The sequence below is a fragment of the Etheostoma spectabile genome, chromosome 2 (genome assembly GCF_008692095.1).
Source record: "Etheostoma spectabile isolate EspeVRDwgs_2016 chromosome 2, UIUC_Espe_1.0, whole genome shotgun sequence".
Taxonomy (NCBI): domain Eukaryota; kingdom Metazoa; phylum Chordata; class Actinopteri; order Perciformes; family Percidae; genus Etheostoma; species Etheostoma spectabile.
This window is the reverse complement of record NC_045734.1, coordinates 2,518,457-2,542,007: the sequence shown is the minus strand read 5'-3', so window position 1 is coordinate 2,542,007 and position 23,551 is coordinate 2,518,457.

The following is a 23,551-nucleotide window of genomic DNA, read 5'->3' as shown; positions in this document are numbered from 1 at the left end:
AGCGCCCCCTAGCAGCCAATTTACCCTAACCCTTTGAAATTTGCTTTTGACTCTCAGAGGGTCATACCAAGGAATACCCTAAAGTTTGGCTTTGACAGCCTTTATTTTGGCCAAGATATGGCAAAGTCGGTGTTTTCACAGTCCTGAAAGGCTGCAGCGGGGGTTTTAGAAGAATAAAAAATACTCTCACATCAAGGGAAATCACGGTCAACCCATGATTAATTTTGAATGCGTTTAATGTTTCAAATTAACTAAACAGAAATTATGAAACAAGTTACAAACAATAGTCCTAAATGGCGCAGTCAGTTTCCTAAATATGTCAAAAATACTCATAGTAATAGTACAGTATTTCTAAAAACGTCATAGTAGAGTATGTTGAAAAGGGTCATATTGTAGTCTTTCATAAAAGACTTGGCCCTCTTTTCTTTTACTTTCAAAAAGTTGACCACATTTGTTACAATCAATTGAAAAACGTTAATAACTGTTGAAGTAACAATTTTGCCATATATATAGTTTGCTCATTTGTGATTATGGTTGTATTGTTCCATTTAACGTTGCTACATCTGATGAAACCTGCAGCCGTTTCTGCTAACTAACGGCAGGACCTCCTGAGGAGAAATCCACGATCTGCACACACAACGACAAGACTACAAAAATAAACATGTTACACTCTTTCCAAGACTTTTTAATTTTATATTCTAGGCCTATATTGTTTTCACACTTCACCGGGACATATGCAAATACAACTGCTTATCAGCATGGCGAGAGCATTCGACTGTATAGATCTACCGGCACTGCCTCGGCTGTCGGGTCTCTGGGACCCGGGGCAGAATGCTGTCGGGTCTCTTGGACCCGGGGCAGAACGCGGTGGTATTTTTCTACTACCGCGGCCTCGGCCTTCAGGTCCCTTGGACCCGTCCTGCATTCGACTGCGTATCTCTGCCGCCACGGCCTTGGGCCAGGATGCGATTGAATTTTTCTTCCACTTCCGCCAGCGGTTCTATTCTATTTTGTGTTGTAGCCTATTGTATGAAAGGGGGAAAAAAAATTAAAAACAAGACCAAATGCTTTACCTCTGTCAGGAGAGAAATTCCTTCTATAGCTGCAACTTTGATCCAAGTTTCAGAGGGAATTTTTTAGTTTGTCTATAATCTGAATTTATTTTAGAGACGGACATATATTTTTAAATATTTAAAAAAAAATATATATATATTTCATTCATTAACATGATAGTTGACGTGAGCTTTTACGTTGAAAAGTAAGAGAGGTGTAGTATTTTTTCCAGATGCAAGCTCTTATTTTGAAAAGTAGAAACTCGGAGATGGCAGAAGGATTCTTTGCCGATAATCTGCATTTATTTTATAGACGGACATATATTTTAAGTGTTTTTATTTATCAGTATGATAGTCTGCATTTATCTTATAGACATGTTTAGTTAAAAAACAAACACATTTTATTTATTTGTATGATTGCCATAACGGCAATCATACAAATGAATAAAATACTTTTCATTTTATTAAATATTAAAAGTATTTCATTCATGATAGTTGACGCAGGCTTATTTTATTCCAGACGATAGTCTGCATTTATCTTGTCAACACAAGCATAACATTCAGAAATGAGCAAACTATATGTGTGGCAAAATTGTTACTTTAACAGTTTTTAATGTTTTTTCAATTGATTGTAACAAATGTGGTCACGAATTTACCCGTGACTCCATCTGGAAAATTATACGCGATTTCGTATTTTTGACCCTCTGGATTTACCGTTGGACACAACTCCGCATGACACGGGACCGCATGAGACGGGACGGATGGCATGGGACGCTCCAGGCTGCAGCCATATACTCTTGCAAAATCCTGGAGGGGCTGGTATTTTAATTGGCAGTTCCTATTCTATTCTATCTATTAACCTCGTTTATACCTTCTTTTTGCTTGCATGTCGCAGTCCTTCACTGACTGAAGTGTATGCGGACGGATTTAAAACAACGTCTTCATTAAGTTGCACTCTGCATGTGGGCTGCATGAAGGGAGAGAACGATATGCTGCGAGAAAAAATGAATACATAAATAGAGTGGGCTGTGAGTGCAGGCAGCCGAGGGATTGGATTGGCCCTCGTGACCAGAAGAAACAGGCCGGCCCACTGGGAATGCACGCTCGCTCGCTCGCACGCACACACTCACCACACACACACACACACACACACACACACACACACACACACACACACACACACACACACACACACACACACACACACACACACACACACACACACATTACCTTTTGCCCTCTTAATTCTAAATGCTATAAAATGAAATGGCAAACCGCGTCTGTGGAGACAACTGGCCTTTGATACACTGACACCCCAAGTCCACCTCTAAATCCACAACACCTAGTCCAGCGTGCACACACGCACGAGAACAGTGACCTTCTTCCTACTACATGTGTATTGAATGCCCATGGGTCACATCACTCATTTATCTAAGGTACTGTAAATGTCAGACAGCAACATGTATATGGTAAGAACAATTTCCCTGAGAAGTTCCCACAGTACAAATCTGGAATTTTTAAAACAGTTTAAAACCACTTAGATTACTTTGCCTGGGGCCAAAGGTATAAATGATGCATGCACACAAAAATGACTTACAATGAAGCTTCCTCACACTGCTATGAGAATGTGTGTACTTCCATGTGTGCATTGCATCATGCATGCAGTCAGCTGAGCTGAGAGCGATGTGCTGCAGCAAAACTGCAAATAGATGAACGCCAGACAGGCAATTGGGTGTTTGTTGGGCGATTTCAGGCTTTAAGCTAGTTTAGTCACTTTACTGTATGGAATAAAAACAATTCCATTTAGCTCAAAGACTCCAGTATTGCTTACAACCCTGCCCCATCAGACAGCAGACTGATTTCAGGGCAGTAAAACGAAGCCGTCCAGTGGGAATAGACTGAACAGGCACGCTGATGTTCACTGTCCTGATACAGTATGACAGACGAGACGAGCTAACAGACAAGACAATTGAAAATGTGCATATTCAAGTGGTCAATCACAATAAGCGTTGTATGCAGTCTTAGCTGGTGGCCGATGAATAGCAGTTAGCAGCAGCTAGCTGTACGAAGCTGGGTGATGAGTGGGTAGTTGGCACACTTCAGTTACCAAGCATGACTCCTGGAAATGATTCACATCTCTCTATAACTGGAGAGCTTTGTTTGTGAGAACCGTTTTAACTGATCGACCTGTTTGCATGTTCACTACTGAAGACTCAAGGACGTCCTGTGGTGAGGTGTGGTTTCATTTTAAATGACACGTTCATGGAAAATGGCACAAACAGGCGACATATTGTTGCCCCAAGTACAATAGTATGAAAATAGGCTATTGTTGTGAACATCATAATAATAAATAAATAAATGTCTGCTTTGGCACTGTTACATCATAATGCCAGTGCAAAAGCAAGGAGAGACTGAGGTTGACTTTCAAGCCCATGAGGTTTTAACTCCATAACAATTAGGCTTATTTGCATTTTGGCCCTGACTAGGTTTGGTGTTAGGTGTGATATTCTTTTTATGCGCTAGTGTCAAAATTAAGGTTGGGTATTGTTTTTTTTGTTTTTTTACGATACCGGTGCTAAAACGGTGCCTGAACTGAAATAAATATAATATATTCATAATGTAAAATATAAAAAAGGAGCACAAAACGACGGTCAGCGACATCAAAAAACAGCTTGTTTATTGCTAAGGCCGTAAGGTCAAAATGATATGATTGATTAATAATATACTAACAGCAACTTATAACTTAAAACAAACAAACTTATTTCAGCAGTATAGGTGTTGTTCCCAATTTCTGTTCATCAATTAAACACATTTGATTGAAGTCATTGCGGTTCGTACAGGCTGAAAGACCGCTGGACGCCTGGGCGAAAACCTACAGCCACATTTAAAATGCTCCGAGCAACTTGTTCCAACTTTCCATCAAAACTTAGTCATTACGATGATTTATTAGTTTAGAAAGTCAGTTTTATGTCACATGTGGAACATTTGTTGGTATGTAATATTTATGTGGCTGACACACTTCACTCATCACTTGGTCACATATGGGGTCTCACTAATGCCCGAGCAGGCACTTAGATACATCTTGTATCTACAGGCATCACATGTTCATTCACATCAGGGATACATTTTTCATCGTGCCATGAGCCGCTGGACAGCACCTTCCCCACCAGGACGCCGTCCATTTTGTAAAGGTCAACTTGGTTATTTTTGGTTTGGAGGACAAACAACACTGAAGTAGTTGAATTTCTTTAATATTGAATATACTGTACGTTTAGAAACTGAAAAAGATGTCCAAACACGTTTTAGGGGACTCCATGTCATGTTAATTTCCCAAAGATTCCTCACATTTAAGTCATTTGCCAGACCCATTCAAAAACGTTGTGGATCAGTTCATGCATGTTTAGGCACATTACACGACTTGGTTCAGGAAAGGTTACAGCAATACTAAAAAAATTAAAAGCTGTGTTTGTATTCATTTAAACTAATCACAACTGTCCTGGGTGGCGCTCGGCCCCGAATGCCAAAACAGCGGCCTTGCTAACGAGTGGAGATAGTGGAAGGGGAGGGACTCGCCCATCCCAGCCAGACCAGGTTCATCATCATGGGGATTAGACTTTGGGAAGGTAGGAAGGACTCTCAGCCAAGATGTAGTGCGGAACTTAAAGGAGAATTCCGGCCAATTTCTATGTTAACCCTGATCTCTATAAATGTGCAAGTTTTGTTTGAAACCCCCCCCGACCTGAATTGGTGCAGGAAACACAGAGTAGCTGCAGCTACGTGTACAAGCTTCCACTGAGCTAAAACGGCAGTTATTGGGGCAAATTTTAGAGCCTTTGTTCCTCTTTACAGACACACAATGCAATGAATATGTCTGTACAACATGAACAGGGCCCTTACATAACATCAATATGTGTTTAATTCTCCTTTAACCCTCCATGAAACCACAAGTTGTTGTGTTTACACTTTGTATACCGATGAAACAAATAAGCAACAGCATGTTAATTACTGATCTATATAGTTTCTGGTTAAGTAAGTAGGTGTAAGAGCCATTTTCATTTTGTTGTGGGTATATGCCAAAAATGGCCCGCTCCTATCACACTAGTTCATGGGTGATGTCTATTTAGGGAGGAACCTGTCATCAGGTAACGGGGGGTCTGAACCATTGGTAACAATGGACATGAAGTTTAGGTAGGTCTAGGTAGAGACCTTTTTCAGTGTAGTGCAATCAAGAAGAACAACCCTGCAATATATTTTATCCTTGTAATGTTCCGTTTTTGATGAGAAGTGATCACCTCTACTGTAATTTTAGACCATAGTTATTGTGCTGTGTGTTGGATTGGATTTTTTTGTTTCCAATATTCTGTCCCCCTTCTTGTGTGTAGATGGTGGTGGGCCAAAACGCCTGCCAACGTGGCAAAAACCCGTCAAAATGTGGTTGGAATAAACCGAGGAGACCACTTCCTGCTGCTCAGTGTGTGAAGGCCTGAATAGAAGCGTGAGTGCTGGGTGTAAAGTAATGTTAGGCTCCTTTGGTGTGCCTCCTATACCCAGCAGCGCACACAGACACACATGTACACACTCACCATGTGTTTCTATTTATCGTGTGTGTGTGTGTGTGCATGGGAACCAGCCGTGGTACACCAGATCATTACAGCCTCATTCATTAGAGTCATCCTTTAACTTCAGATCTGCCCTCTGTCTCCCAAGAACCCTGTTGTTTCACACTCGCACACATACAAGCCCACAACCCCCCCACCCCCCACCCCCCCCCCCCCCCCCCCCCCCCCCTTATCCAGCTCATACTTCATGACCCCAACGTCTTTGATTCCGTGTGCCTTCATGTTGTGGTCCTCTGTATAAAGCTGTTCCCGTTTCTTTGAAAATCCTTCTATATAAAAAAACAAAAAAAACAAAAAACAACTCCCATTCCAGCGGCAAAAAAAGAAACCTCAAAATAAACTTTGGCAGGCCTTTCCGTCCTAAGCGGCCACATAATCAATCATAACCGGGGCGTACAAATTCATCAGCTTGGATCCATTTTGCCGTAGTTAAAGATCAAAAGGTTGCAAGTTGACTATAGGAAGTCCAGGTACTAACCCAGGCTAATTTATCTAACATGGGAGAGATTTAGCCCCCTGAGGAGACGGGGACATGGTTTTTCTCCATCACGCCGAATATCCTCCATGGGGCTCGAGGGCACTTAGTCTTGCCGCAGCATATCCTGTACGCCGTTTAACATTCCATTGATCAGATTAATTGCAGTTGATTGTGTCCTGTGTGAGAAAGCCTGTGGAAGTATAGTACATTTAAGTGAAATAATTTATAAGATGCAAGGTCCAAGATGAGACTTCCACATTGGGGCTCTGGTCATGATGGGCGCTTGAGGAGGATTAGGGGACATATTTGCTCTGTAGATTTGTGTCAGGAATCAGTGGTAAAACGTTGCCTTTATCAGTGCCAATCCCCCCCCCCCCCCCCCTCTTTATTTTTCCCGCTCTTTTGCCAAACTCTTTCAGCCTTTTATTGAGTTGGTCAGTTTGCGGGTCTCTCCACTTTCTCTTCTTTTTCACTCGCACACACTCTGTTTCTCTGCAATTATGAATAATTGTGACTGTTTTGTGGGTCTGGAATCCCCTGGTTCTCCTCACCGCTCGAGGGGGCAGTCACCTCTGCCGCATTGGTTTCAAGTGTGTGTATATATGTATACTTACACACACACACACCCACGCATGCACACGCACACACACACTTCACACATTCATTGAAAGGGCAACATTCAGGAAGTGGCAGTGCTTTGAAGACAGCACTTCATGTTTCCAAGTGTGGAGCACTTACTGGAGGTCAGACTGGGGGTCTATTAGGCCTCTCATATTCATTACGGAGGGCGAGAGGCGAGAGATCCAGGGAACAACAATACCCCCTCGTTACCATGACCCCTGGACCCAGGATGTTTTTCTGTTGGTTTTTGGTTGTTAACTCCTAAGGGCTTGAAAGAGGATTTAGTAAATACAGGCAACAGTTTTGAGTTATGTTGAGTAAGTTCCTCTTGGGCTCACGAGGAGGCCAAATAGGGATCGGGAGGAGCGATTACCCAAAATATTCATCACTGCCGCGTGTTTTCAGATTGTGGTCCCTGTATGAAACCAATAACAGAGGGAGGTTTGGTATTTTGGAAACAAAAGAGAGCCGGAGGCAAAGACCAAGAACATTTGAAAGACGGTGGTGAAAATCATGGTGATGATTATTATCCAGACATAGAGGGGAAGGCCATTTCAATTCACTGCCCGAGGATTAATGCCAGTGAGTATTTCCTCAGTGTGCTTTGTGTGATTGTGAATGTCTTCCAGGCTGCTCAAATGTGCCATTACTATGCAGAAAAGGCCTTTTCGTCTCTTTTACATGCTGGCAAACACTCAATCTTACATAGTCAAAGAAACTTACAAATACTTACAGCAGATCTCACGCACACCACACACACACACACACACACCTCCCGAGCCCCTTTAGGGATGATATTCTACACCACAGGCTGAAGCACAGATCCTTACTGACGCAGTATCGCCTCCAAGCTCTCATGCACACTACCTGGTGTGTGTGTGTGCGTGTGGGTGTGTGTGTTAAGCAGCCACGTCAGTTTAGACTAAGGTGATCGGCCCGCTCTGACCCAACCCGTGCCCCGCAGGGGTATCCCAGTGTCCCGCTGTCCCGCTGTGGGAAAACAGAGTGTTGGATGGGGTGTCCCGTAGCGCCTGCCTGGCTCCTGGGCAGCAGACAGCTAAATCAGTCACAGGTTGGATTATTAACAGCGAGTTATGAATACATCTTTCTTGGATTGCACACACAGGGAAACACAAGCAGAAGTGAGCGTGCAAGGTTATTTATTATAACTCCTCTTACAGCATAAACATAATATGCACGCCAGCAACCAGTTTTAGATCCACTCCCTTTCTTAGGTGATTTATCTGTATTTCTCTTTTTTTTTGACTTTCTTTTCACAGTTCTTATCCTTTTTTAATTCAGTTTATCTTTTCCTCTCCCTCACTATCCATCTTTCTCACTCCTCCTCTTTTTTCTCTGTCTTTTTCCCCTTCTTTTTTCCTCCTTTCTTCTCAACCCTGAGGTCACAGACTCAGTTTCAAAGTGTTGATCCTCATCTGAAATCTATTTTAATCAGCTGGACATGAAGTACAGGCCGGTGAGACCCGATACGTGTGTGTGAGCATGCCTGTTTGTGTTCCGATGGCTTTTTGTTACAGTTCCAGTCCAAAATAATCAATGAGACACCTGGTACAGCGCTTGTGAAGCATGCAAGATGACGCTTTGTTCTCTTTACATTTGTGTGCCCGCACTACTTTTTATTGAAGCCTTTACACTGACATTAAAGGGCGTTAATGTCCTTTTGCTACTGTTTTATAAGATATGGAAGCCAACACGTCATCCATCGTACACGTTTGTACTTTTGGAATTTTTTTTCTTGCTTTTGCATGCTTTTGATATAATGTGTTTTTTCCACCCACATCATGTAATTAGATTTTGACAGATTAGTGTTATTGCCCAGGACAGCACACCATTGTCCATGGAGAGAGCAATGACGCAAACGTATGCACTCAGTTTATCAGGAACACAGCTAGAACTAATGCAATCTAATACAACAGCTCGGTAATAAATCCGACCATCACTGATAGAAATGGGGAAGACTTAACACGTTTTGATTTAATACCACAAACAACTTTTTCCAAAACTGAACATACACTTCAAACATATCTGTAAAAACTTCATAACATTCATGAAAGGCAGAACTGTTGACTTGACTACATGGTCCATGTTTAATAAACTGGCCCCTATATCTGCACTAGCATAGACAAGCTATTGTAATTGTTTGGCAGAATGTCATTTTTGATGCAAGTTTTAACATTTGAAATGCATTTTTGTGGTTTCTAGTGACTTTAGCATAAGAAGATTACTCCATTTATCTTCAGCTACAGCGTGAACTCTTTACTTGTGTTGTATGGGGTTGGGGGATAGGCGCAGGCACATTGATTTGAACCAAATGGCTAAACTTCACAGTTAACTTCTTTACAAATCTTCCAAAATTCCCCTCCTCCCCCCAAAAAAGATAAAACATTGTGTGGTGACTTTTTTCTAACGTCACTCAAAACCATACCATAATTGGAGGGCTTTTAAAGTTGAAATAACAGGACCATTGTTGGTCGGATTATTTCTCAGCGGGGCTATTTTGACTGTCATCAACTTCCGTAAGTCACTCATTATTGAGATTATAGCAATATATATGTATGATGCGTGTGCGTGCATGTTTCACAGATATGTATGGCTTTGTTTGTGTGTGTGCGTGTGTGTGTGTGTGTGTGTGTGTGCTCCCTGTCTACGGGGCTCTGATCCCCCATGCAGGGTTTTGAGTATCCGTCCTGATAACCAGGAGCTGATAAGATGAGTGTAGTTGTTGTCTTTCATCACCCCGGATGAAACATTCCTTTCTAATAGTTTGGATCAGCCTCACAGGCTGTTAACACTCGGAGCAGTGGTACCTGTGTACCTGTGTGCCCACTGGCCGAAAAAGCCCAAGTAATAGCTTTTTTTTGGAGGGGGGGGGGGGGGGGATGTGGAGCCAGACAATCTGCATTTAAAACTGAAAAAGAATTGTTTGCCTACAGTTATTATCACTCGTATTTATTTTTGCTAATTCGCGAGTTAAAAAAACTACATTTTTTGGTGACTAATATAGCCTACTTATACTGCCCTACATGCTCTTTGTTGTCTTCTATGAGTCCCCTTTTAAAAGAATAATGTGTTGAACCCAAGACATGAGCATTTAATTGACCAACAGCTTATCTTGTCTTCCTAAAAGCACATGCGGGAATTCTTTGTAGTCTTTGTCCGTGGCCCCTCGGCCCGTGTGCCGGCCCAGTTAGGAAAAGGCCAAACCAGTTCTCTGCATTGTTAACAACATTTAATCAAAGCTCAATCCAAGTAGCTACCTTTGTTCCCGTGCCTGGCCGGAGGTAAAGTATGTCTGTCGGAGGGAGTCGTGTCTCTGTCCGCTGACAGACGACCAAAGAGAGGCTTCTGTATGCTCTTATCTCCATCTAACCCTCCTGTCAGATCACCCTGCACATGAAAGAGAGACACCCCCTACACTAAAATCACGTCTGTAGGAACTAAATAAGATTAGACGACCCCCCTTTTTTTAAATGTGAGGATTCAGATGTTTTACTCAAAGATGAAAATTATTTCAGGAGCGTCTTTAATTCCCCTAGTGAGGAGGTTCCATTTTTGAAAATAGCCTTTTCATTTTTCCAGCTGTTTTTTTCTTTTTTTTAAATCTTCAGCTAATTCACTTTAGCACAAATAAAAGATGCACTGGATTCAACTCAGATAGGGTTACCCATGTGGGAACGGTCAGACGCACAGCTCGGGTTCCCATCCCATATGCGGAGCACTCCGAGTATCAATCACTGCATCTAAAGGAGCATATTGATTACCAATATGGCATCATAAATCAACACACAGACACTCGCCTTTTCTCTCACTCTTATCCTCTCTCTCTTACACACACACACACACACACACACACACCACACACACACAAGGAGGTTTACGAAATCATAACAATACATCTGTCGGAGGGGTGTAACAGGAAAGGGAGATGCAGATGAAGTCACGCTGCGGCTCCCTGTCACCTGATTAGAGACAAAGAGAATCCGAGTCAGAATCCAGAAGCGTGATGCTGAATGAACTAAAGACGCTGAGAGAGTGTTTGATTTTGGGGCACATTGTAATTCAAACCCAGTCCATGTCCCACAACAGTGTGGCATCTGATGCACCTTTTCCCGTTCTGTTCTGTGGACACAGTGATGGCATTCAATTCCAATTTCAATTTCAATTCAATTCAATTTTATTTATAGTATCAATTCATAACAAGAGTTTCTCGAGACACTTTACAGATAGAGTAGGTCTAGACCACACTCCAGAATTTACAAGGACCCAACAGTTGTAGTAGTTTCCTTTCCCATTCCCATTATGGAATGGGACACGTGTTCCTCTGCTGCTTGGCCAGAGGGCATACATGGGAACTCTGCAGCTATAAGAGCATTTCTACTCAAAACGGCCTTTTCCCCCTTATTTATTTATCCCCACAACACCCCTTGCAATATTGAGTGATTCAAGAAGTGTTTTTAGACATCCAGGGAGGAGGATTTGATTGCTCAAGGTGGAAATCGGCACAGTATTTAAGACAGCGTTGATTCTTCTTCTCCTTTTTTTCTTTCTCGTTGTGCCTGTGTTGTTTCTGTTGCTTTACCTCGATGCGTGAAGGGGAGCGCTCTGTACGTACAGGCAGCACAACAAGCACAACGATTCCCATCTAATATTTATCAAGCCAGACTGTGTGAATGGAGTTGTGTTCAGCCACTCAGTTTAGTGTAGAGCTCGGGCGAGGGCAGAGTGCTGCCAGCACGTGATATTTTTAGGTGGTCAGAGTCTGAAAGGATGAGGCTGGTGGCTGTCTGTATTTCTCTTGTTCTCAACAATTCACGGTATGAGGAAAATATCACGATAACAATATTACTTGTGATAAACTAGCGGATATTTAAATGTACTCAGTTCTGTCTTTCTGCTTTCAGCACTCTGCTAAAATACACGCAAAACACATTGCTGGCTGACAGAAATTAAAAACAAATGAAAGGAAATCATTTCCAACATTCTTGTGTTAAACAAATTTAACATTGAATAGAATATAAAATGCACCACTAAAACAAATGAAGAATGACGGTTTATACGAGAATTTCAACACAAAAACTCCCCGAGTGTCTTTCACGACAGGTCGCAGCTATTTGACATATTTTTAATGAGCAAATTAATATTGCAGTGTCGAATCAAAAAACAGATCCTGTGCCTACTCAACAGATTCCATGAGGTTACTGAAACAGGAGGAAATAGTAGATTTTTTAAGCCCCGGGGTAATACACATTGGGTACTGCATGTGGATTGACACAAGCATTCACCTGTACCTGTATTATTAATGTGAAAATGACTCACCGCTCGGTCGTCCTTTTATAAACAGCAGAACACACTCCTTATTTCTCAAAAATGATGCAGACATTTTGTTATCATTCAACCGCACACTCCCAATTTACAGTTGAGCGAGATTCTGTTGCAAGAAACAGAAGACAAGTAAAAAGGGAAACAGTTAATAAAGCAATGAAAGTATGTGCAATTTAAAATTAAAAATGATTATAAGACGAGTATGACTAGTGCAAATATCAGTAGCAGGACGGTGTATTGCAGGGAAAACAGTGAAGTGAACAATATACATTTAAAAAAAAGTTAGTTAGCACAAATAGGGTTCCCAGTGTCCATGTAAAGTGACTAGTGTCGCATGTGTGTTAGTGTGTGTGGTGTGTGTGGTGTGTGTGTGTGTGTGTGTGGGGGGGGGCTGTTGTTCTGCATTAGAAGCTGCTGAACCTTCACTATAATGTGGCCACCTTTCCACCTCCTCTCCTCCTATATTCTTTCTCTTTCTCCTGATTTCCTCAGTCCACGTTGGTGATTAGTGTGTTTGATAGTCCTTCAGTCACTCCTCGCCCTATCAGTGGGGATGAGAAGATTTGGCAGCATTTTTCCTCTGGGCAAGCAGGACGAGTCTCATTAAATTTGCATTAAGCAGAAAGATACACACACATGAATGTTCTCACACACACAGAAACACACAGCAGCAGGGGTGTGCAGGGCTCACCATACACATAATGGGTTTGTGTCTGCATTATGAAGAATGCATGTCGAATGCATACGACACAATGCAACTTCTATAAATTGTGCGTTCTATAAAAGGCAGCACGCTGGACTATCGTTGTCTTCACCCTGATGTGCCTCACTAGACTGCAGACTATTTCCCAGGTAGATAATTAAACTTCATTGTCTCTCTTATTAACACAGAGTCTCTTTTCCCTGTCTCTTGGTTTTCCTCCATCTGGTCTCTTTTACGTTGGTAACGCTTGTCTCTCCTCGCCTCTTCATCTAGGTCGTCTCTGACCGCGTTCAGTCCTTTAGGTCGTACGCCTGTCTAGGGTCTATTTAACCATCCAGGTCTCGGAGTCTTACTTAGGGCCAGTCTCAGTGGGACCAGCGTCAGCTACAACATTCATTGAGATGAGCTCCTTCTTAATGAGGGACAGGGTCTGAGATTAATTAACCCTCCTGCTGTCCTCGGGTCAAATTTGACCCATTTTTTCAAAAGGTTTCTGCACTTTTAGAAATAGAAAATGTGTTTTCTTTCAACCAAATTTGTCAAAAAATAATAACGTGGATGGTTCCGTGCAACACTCTTCCCAAGTAACATTAATGATCAGTTCACTACTTTCATTGAACGTGGGTGTTTTATTAGATTTTATATCATTTAAAGCAAGGAATTGATAAAAGAACATAGAAAAAAGTGACAAAAATGTGGAGAAAAACAAGCGCAAAAATGTCAAAAGCGCAGAAAAAATGAACAAAGAACTCTGGAAAAGTGACAACAGGTTGAAAAAGGATTTTTAATTTTACAAAACATTGTATGGATATATATTTTCAAGCTTCTATTTATTCCTGTTAATCAGGTAGCTCCATCGCCCAGGTGTATTTGCCTCAGCAACGTCCTGGTCACACACATCCCACGCAAGACCATGTTCCATCGGTGGGCCATTATTTGCCGTTTTTTGGCATCAAATTTAAAAGATGAAAAACAAGCGACTATTTTTTTTTTTTTTCTGTTGGATTCATAGATGCCTAACGAAGTGACAAATCATTTTCATTTGATTCTAATAGGAATGGTGCATGGGTTTTGGTTCTTATCAAGCATGTCTACTACTGGTTTTCACCTGATTTCTTTAGACCTGTTGTCTATTTTTTGGCAGCTACGTTTTTCTGTGGATGAGCAGAAGAGATGATTATGACACACTAGTTGTGCATTCTTTGTTAAAGTAAGTAGGGATACATGACGGATCTGTTCTAAAGGAAACATCATGAATAGTTGAGAGACCTTCGGTTGACCTTGGGCGTGGGAGAGGAGTGTGTGAGAAAGAACCCCAGAGACTCTGTTCCTGTGTTGTGAAAACAAAGCCACGCATCAGACTGGATGGGAGGACATGTCGCTGGCACACGCACATTGAAAGCAGCAGAAACCAGGGCTTGGGTGGCGTTATTTCATCTGAGGCCAAACGGAGGTCCCACCAATTCAAGGGCTTCAGGTAGCCAAGACATGAAGGTTCGTTCCCATGTGGGCCCATTCTTTTGCTGGCTGTATTGTCATTAGACTGAAGAGAAAGTAGGCTACAATTGAAATGTGCAAGAAGTTTAGATGTTTGAACGTCATGAAGGGATAGAAGAGTTTCTAACTAAATGCTAACATGCTCATAATGATAATGCTAGCATTCTGATGTGTTGCACGTAACCATTTTAGTTTAGAATGTTAGCATGCAATTTGCTAATTAAACAAAATACCGCTGAGGCTGATGGGAATGACATTTGTATTTTGTCATTCACCAAAGAACTGGACTAATTCCATTTTGACCTGATGGTGGCGCCAAAAGAAAAGTCTGGGGATCACTAAAGCTGTTATAATTTATTCTGTGGGGAGCATGAGCATCCGGACCAAATGTCTCTGCAATCCATCCAATAGTTGTTCATCACCAAAGTCAGCGGTTGGTCCTCTGGGGAGCACGAACTGGCTGGACACGTTGTCATGACAATGACACCACAGTGTAGGCCGGTATGTGAAGTGTTGACTAGTCACGACTCTGCCGAGACAGGATGTTGCCAGATCCAGTATGAGCCCGACAGTGTTGTAAAATACTAGGTATTCATATCGGGCTGTATGGAAAGTATGCGCACATGCCTTTGAACACACACACACACACACACACACACACACACACACACACACACACACACACACACACACACACACACACAAAGGCACACACACAGATTACAGATTAGGATAGTATGAAGACCTGCAGTCAACTCTGTGCTCCAATTTGAGCTTCTGATCTGAGCAGAGCAGACAGGCGAGAGCAGCGTGCCCTAGAGTCATGTAAAATGCAAAGGAATATACTACTCTATTAAAAGCTCCTGATGGCAGAGAGAGGCTACACACACACACACACACACACACACGTTTGCATACACATTCTTATGTTTATACACACATGAGTGGAATGCACTTATTGTTCAATCTGCATCATCACAGCATCCAGACACCAGCACTCAGTAACTGTAGCTTATGATTGGAAGACATTCAGTGGTTAATCATCTGCGGAGATTATATGATTATATCATTTGATTATTTAAGTCTTTTCAGTTACCATGAAGGGAAATCTGTTGCCTTTACCGACAGATGATCAATGTAAACCGTTGTCCCGGCACCTCGTCGTCCCAACTTGTCATCCGGTATCTCTTCCACAACACTTCTGAGTGCACTCTGACGTGTACTTTACTCTAGCAAGTCCACACGTTCTCGTTTCATTATTAAACCCTCCCAACAGACTGGCTGTTGACTTTTCTCATGGCAGACTTTTTTTTTTTTTTAATCCCACCTGCCTCCAGAAGTTGGAAATATTGGGCAGCGCTCATCTAAGCCCCTGAAGCCCAAGCAACGCTTTAAAACACGCCACCCCTCAGATGCAACACTACATATTTGCTTGAAGACAAGACACAAGCCGGTGTTTCCTTCAGGACCTTTAGCAGGGGGGGGCAAGTCTGTCCGAACAACCACCCCAGTTTGCTGCAACACACTCACACACATAATGTGGTATCAGTTGGGAGTGAACTGTATGTATTGAGGACCAGGTCTCCAACATGATTCTTCATAGGGGAACCAAAACCCAAAGGACTATTTCCATTGTATATTCTATTACACTGACTCGCTTACCCTCGTGTGTTCTTCCCGTTAAAATTGAAAATCAACACTTTTGTAACCTTTTTTTAATCTATGTTTTTAACTTCTTTTTACGTTTTTTGTCCCTTTTAACGCACTTTTTACTTTATTTCAATGTTTGTTACTTTTTTGATGTTTTTAACACAATGGAACACTAACTTATTAACTTTAGTTTTACAGTTATTTTTCGAATTTATGGCCAATAAACCTCGTTTAAAGGAAATTATACCTAATGCTTGAGTTAGAAAAGCAGAATTATTTAGACTTAAATTAAAGGCATGGATGTTGATGGATAATCACAGACTGGAATATGTCAACTTTTACTCAATACTACTTCAAATTGTTTTTCAAATGCTATAAAATTGAATAAGACACCCCAAAATGAATGAAAGTAGAGATTTGTACTTGCCAAAGAGCGTTGTGTGGAATCAATCATGTTATTTTGGGTAATTACAGTTGGGTAATAACTAAAAAGAACATTGATATAGGAAGACGGGTCAATTTGACCCGAGGATCATTATGTCGGCAGGATCATTTGAAAGGCAACCGCGGCTACATTGTGCGTCCGCCCTATTTCTGTTGCCGTGGCGGCAGAAATTTTGCCGTACCGCTCCAAAATCAACACAGAGGAAACACTGCAGGCATGCTTTATGCCTCTTAAACAGAGAAGCTGAAAGGAGAGATCTCAGATGGCGTGTTTCTCTATCGTCGGCAGAGAGCCGGGAGACACTTTTAACATCATCATTATTGAAAGACAATCTTAGTGCTGCGGGGCGAAAGTAGTTAATGTCCACTTGGGTCTTATGTTCATCTCTTTTCTGTCCCCTTAATTGGTGATGCATGCATTTGTGTTGCCTTGGTGAGCCAGGGGTTAACCAGGGCTACCTCAGTGCTTTTTAATGTTTTACAGTTCAATCAAGCCTGAATTAAAACCACGCAGATCCACGTTTCTCTGGTTCTATATGCAGACAGACAACACACAGACACACCTCTGTTTGTATCCCAACATGTTGAGGCTGATCCCAGGTAACGATGGAAAACAGAGACTTCTCCCCCGAGGCCGCGCTGGGACTATTTTAGGAGTCGCCACTCATCTCGCTCGGAGTCTATGTTACCGCTTACAGTTTGCTCTCTCTCTCTCTCTCTCTCTCTCTTACTAAAACACTTGCTCACCCCGAGCCACTTGTTTATCAGTCTAATGTTGGTTCTTGTCAGGGACAATATGTTCTCTTTCTGCAGCAGTCTACTCAGTTATTCTCCTCGTGGCCCCTGGGCTGTTCTTAGTCAGCCGCGTCCCCAGACGCCTCTCCACTGACCAATGGAGGCCTTTAACTGTTTATGGCTCTTAGGTAAGTGCTTCATACAAGCAGATTTGGTAATCTGGGTGTATGGAGCACCTCAGGGTAAACCAAGTGTTAAGGCATTTTGTAAATGCTGATTAGAGTTCTTAGCTAAATTAGCTAAGAACTTCTTCTTGACACCAATGAAAAGTGAAATAGAAGTCATTGTGGAGTTGTTCCGGTGGAGGCGGAGTGACTGAATGCCGGTTGAGGCCTCACGAATGCTTGCTTGGAAGCTTCCGGACCAAGAGGAATTTTCCTTTTTTCATTTCCGTCCACTTGGGACGCGATTTCACACCATTAGTCCTCCTCCCCCCACCAAACTCACACCACCCCCGGACCATAAATATTTCAACCTCTCAATCTATATTCATTATAAAACACATGCCCAGTGCCGTATGTGGCTGTGAGGACACAGGGCTTTTATTTATTCATCTTATTTATTTATATTTCTTTCCTGAGGGCGAGACGTTGGTTTCCATCTGGGCTGATTGCTGGCTATTACAGAGCACTTAGAGCCTCTCCTGAACTGGCCAGAGGGGAGCACAATCCTCAAGAGATGCGCTCGCTTCAGGGCTAAGAGGTGTGTTTGTTGTGTGCGTTTTAGTGGCGAAGTAACAGAGTTATCACAAGAGTGATCGCAAACACCAAATATCTTAAATCGAGGACAAAAAAACTCCAACAGTGTTAACAGGAATTCAGATGTTCATTGAGTTCTCATCACAGGACTTCTCCTGTTATGTTCAACACATTAGTTTTCATGCGCATTAAATGTCTGTTTATAAAAGATGTTCTCCCTCATCCTCTTATGGAGAAGGCCTCCAGGAAGTGCACCAGGCTTTAAAGCAACATAGTGGCCAAACAATGGAATTCCCGTCACATGATGAAGTCCGGCCCAAAAAGAGTTGGGCAGAAGTAATGTCTGTAAGTCAGTGGGTACATTTCATTTAAAGTCACACAACACGCAAAAATGGCACGTTTGACTGTAAGATCCATTGGGTCTGATAACTTTTAAAAAGTGTAGATTAAATCATTTATCCTATTCAAGTCAGCTGAGCACGGAAGTCTCTAGTCCGTATTCTCTGTGCCTGCGTGAGGGGAAATATCTCCATGGCAGCAGAAAAGGAAAAACTGGATATATAAATGGCTACGATACACACAACAAAACAGCATTTTGGCCAAAAAATTACTAACCCATTTTTACCTTTTTATTTGGGAAATCAAAGGCACTAATTAATTAGTCTGGGTTATGCCAGGTTTCTTTCCATTAGGGGAAATCCCCTTTGATTAACTGTTATAACCATAGACATGTTATCAATACCCCTGGCATTTCTTTTTACGCTTTTCTCTGGATTCCAAAGTAATTTATATCCCGGTGTCTAGTCCTCACGTATTCCTTGTCCTTTCTGACCCATTGATGGACAGCACGATATTCCATTATGTTACATGTTAAGTGGATCACATTATGTTAAGTGGATCACATGCAGTATTGGAAGTAAGCCTGGGCAATATGGGTTAATAATAATTTCTCTATAATTTCAGGCTATGCTAAAATTGTTATGGTTACCTGTCATGACATGTTGATCAGTATGTAATTTACAATATGTACACAATATATCACAATATTTTCACGAATTCTATAAAACAACGTACCTGTTAGATTTGACCCGCTGATGCGTATGATCATGTCTGCGTGATCTAGTAGACCTCAGAGGGACTTTAGAATTTAGAGGGAACACAGCTCGTATGTGACATCTCACAGGGCTTTCGTTTTGGGATGCTACATCAGAATGTGGGAACACTCCGAGGTGCTCTGCTGTCATTGATGTTGATACCATCAACGCTATGATGGGATCAACAAGTCCTAATATTGCCATTATCTCAATACGATTTTTTTTTGTCATATTAAAAATGATAGCGATATTATTGTGAACGATAGGATGTGGTGCACCCCTAATTGGGACAAAACGTTGCAAGACACTGGTGTTTGGGGACTGGGTTTCACTGCAGCTGTTTATTCAGCAGCATCCAGCGAGGCCGTAAATGGCAACAGGCCAGTGTCTGTCTGGTCTCCTGGGGGGGGTGGGAGCAGGTCAGCTCCACTTCACGCACAGAACATGTCCTGCTCTGCTTAGATCCGGCTGACTGCATCCTCTGGTACAAGACCATCAGGGTGTGTGTGGGAAGGTTGAGGGTGTTCAGTGTCACAGAAACGATGTGTCCAGTAGTGTGTGTGTAGAAAGGACGAACGCTGGAGCTGGCATCGTTTGCAAATCTTTATTAATGCTGGAAATGTGAATTTATTTCCATTTAGCCTTTAATTTCAGTGTGCCATACTGATACTAAGCTACCGGCTTAGCAACATCACTAGGGACCTTATGGTAACACCAGCACCTTTAATTCAATACGAGTGATAAAACAGATAGTTGCTGTCATGATAACATGATCAGGATTAAAGCTTTTATATGAAATCGAAGCAAACTGTACACACAGAGATGATGGGGGGGGGGGGGGGGGGTGTACAAAGTTAGGACACTCTGACAACTCTGTCTGTTGTTAATGGACGTATATTGACTGTCAGCATGAAACCACATTGAGTTTTTTATGTCTGCAAATAGTGGAGCTCATTCTCTGGTGTTATGGATAAGTGTTGACCCCCCCCCCCCCCCCCGCTCAACACACCCCTAGACTTAGAGCATCCCTCCCCTGCCTCCTGTCTTTCTCCTTCCTTCTCCTCTTTCCTCTGCCTTTATCCCTCCATCTTACCTATTGATTGGCCAATAATGTGTTTTCAGTGGTAGATTAATGGCACATTACCCTGACAGGAGTGTCTGAGGGGACAGGACGTGAGGGAGGGCGTGGGAGACGATGCTCTTTAATTGACACACAGTTTGTGTGCGTGTGTTTGCCTGAAAAAAGATGTGATAAAAAACACTCATTATATTTGCATTATTTTACATAGATTTTAATAGAACTGGGTTTTTTAACGGGTTTTTGGCTGTAGTTTTGCCCTTAAATACTGCATGGCAAACATCATGGAGACGTGTTGCGTCTAAGGCACTCGCAGAATGTACCCTCATGTTGGCGTCGCCCCAAGGTGTTCCGAGGCTTTTTTTTAACCAACTCGGGGAGATGGTCAGTTTGACAGGCTTTTCTGCCGAGGTCGGGGGGGTCAGAGCCTTTTGACTTGACTCTAGCTCCATTTGGGCCAATGCATCCCGCCTCTTTTCCGCTCCACACAGGCTGTTTACCTGTAACCAAAGCCCGCTGGAACGTGGCCAATACTACTCTTACTACAAACAGAAACCAGAACACTACCGAGAACACTACCGAGACCAAATCCTGTTCCCTACGCCTACTGATCCTGCAGTCATGGGCAGATATCTGCTTATTGTGAATTATTTGAAATGGACTTTTACAATTTCTGTTAACAGGTTAAAGCACAAAGTAAGAAGAGTTACACGTAATTTGGTCCCGTTCATAATGCATGATCTACATCTATAAATTCGTTTAACGTTATTGGATTGTTTTCTCTCTGTCTTAGCTTGCTTTGCAGTTAATTTTTGGCCACGGTCCAATCTGGTCTCGTCATCTCACAACTCCGCTCTGCCCCACCTCTCATCTCTGTCTCTGTATCACTTACCTTCATCTGATTTCATCCTCTCTGGCATCTTTCAATTTCCTCAAGCAATTTGCATCATGGAGAAATGCAGGGGGGGCGGGGGGGTGGGGGGGGATCAATAAGCCATCAAACAGTCTTTAAGTGTGACACAGACCTTCCCTCTCAGGTTCCCCCTCTAACTAATAGCCTTGTTGTTTACTTTACAATGTGCCGTGTCATGTAGTTTTGGGCTCAGGTTGCCCTCCAGTGCATCGGGACACCCCGGGGGACTCCTTGGACGGGGCTGATGCTGGACTGGAGACACACATTTTGGCTTTGAATGTGTCTTGTTTTATCAGAATGACCAACGCTGTTTCAAGCTATGGTTGATATGTTTTTTGACAGACGCAAGTAGGCATAGAGCCTAATGCGTAGCATTAATATGAGATCCTCCGTGTGACGTATTTTGCTGACCGTCTTTGTGTGCTTTCACGTAGCAAAAACATGTTCAGGGACAGTCTCTCCCATCGTCTTGGGCGATGACCTTTGTCAGATGACTGGGAGAGGGCAACTGAGGTTAAAGTAACAAGCGAGCTGAGTGAGGGGCCCACAACTAGTCATGCAGAAAAGAGCTGCCAGAGAGTTTTACACTGGCATCACACACACACACACACACACACACACACACACACACACACACACACACACACACACACCACACACACACACACACACACAGGACTTCCTTGCTCCTAAACCAGCCAGCCCTCAGCTACAGAGAGGTGCAGACCCATGCAGAAATACAAACAGGAACGTAGTTTTTCCAACACAAACACACACTCATCAACTGCTTCTCAGGGATCTCTCCTTCCCCCGCTCTCTCTCTCTCTCTCTCTCTCTCTCTCTCTCTCTCTCTTTGTTACACACTCTTCTCCACAGTCCTCCCTAATTCATTCATAATCACACACAGTCAGGCTCCAGTGCACAGACTACTGTGATGAGCTATGACAAGGCAGGAGGCGGGAGGCAAGTACAGTAAGAAAAGGAGAGGATGGAGTGACAAAATGGAAAGAGCACAGTGCAAGAAACAATTAGCACTTCTTACAAAAAAATGAGTGCATTGATGTTTGGCATGTACTCAGTAAGGTCCTTCATAATGAATAAAAGTATATATTTGAAATCATTTCCCTTAGTCTGTGCCATACTAGGGTCTTGTTTGAGTGACTATAAAGATAGGATGGTCTTCAATTCAAGTCTCCATTAAATCCGATTATAATGTTGACGACGCACCATTTGGCCACACCTCGCATCTTGAAAGTCTGCCATCATGTCTGAGCGGGCAGCCGCCAGGGATTGTGGGTAGCGAGTAGTGGTGTGACTCTGTGTAGCAGCTCTGAAACACGAGACGGCCTGCTGGACTTCAGAGGCCTCGCTTCTTTGGTTAGTAGACACGCGGTGTGTGTCTCTGATTCCCACACTTAACCCCTCCGAGATGTCTTTATTATTTGGTGCAGGGCACAGATAATAAACAAAAATTGAATTTAAAATCCAGTTTTCAGCCGATATATGTACCTAGAGTATGCCTCTAAATTTGAGTTTCCTGTGGCGTTTGATTGGGTCGACAATGAGAATAATGTGCTGACTAAGTGTTGTGGTACAATGGGGTCAAAGGGCACCACTGATAAGGTCAACTGACTTTCAACTCAGTCAATGCAGGAAGTAGATTTTTATTAGTGGAAAAATAGCATGATTCTTATTTTCATACTTTGATAATTCATGTTTTTGCTTCAATTTTTCTGCGCTGCTGACCAATACTGACGTCCACGTTTGTGGCCCGAGCAGAGTGTGGGGGGGGGGGGGGGGGGGAACACCCGTTCCCATAAAATAAACCCCCAATAATATCACAGTGGTTTTAGTCTTTGTAAAGTCATGAGGTTCCAGTCATCACAACTTTCCAATTAGTTCAGGTATTTCCAACGTCCGCATCCCTAGTCTCGATTTTAATAAAACTCTAAAAAACAACCTGTGGTGTAGGAGGGCGTATTTAGACACCTCTGATTTAAAAAAAAGCGTTTTCCCTTTTTCAGACTAATAGTATATATCACCAGTTAGAGAAATCTATTTCTTCTCTTTCTTTTTTTTTTTTTTTTACTTTCAGTTTTGTTAATGCTATGCACCCTCCTGAAATTGAATTTAACTTTTTTCCCTTTTATTCCTAGACAGTTGTCCGTGACCATCACAAAGAGTTCCCCGTTCCACAGAGCAGGTGATGTAACAACCGAGCCATCTTATCAAAGAAACAGGAACTCCACAAAGCCAATGACCCCGTTTCTTTGTAGGGATTAGTGTGGTGCATTAATTCAGTCTGCCGTTTGAGGTGTTTTTGCAAAGCGCATGGCCCAATCTTTAGTACTACGGCCGACCTGAAGCTAGTCCAGAAGACATAGAGCCGTGGCTTGGCTTCACAGTGGGGGGGGGGGGGGAAGCACAGCTTTCCATTGTGGACACTTTGAATTATGACTGACAGCAGCGTGGCCTCCATTCAGGAAGAGAGACGTGGTCTCACACACAGAAACTTAGAAATGGATGAGACCCCCTCCCAGGTATTGACCAACATATATATACATAT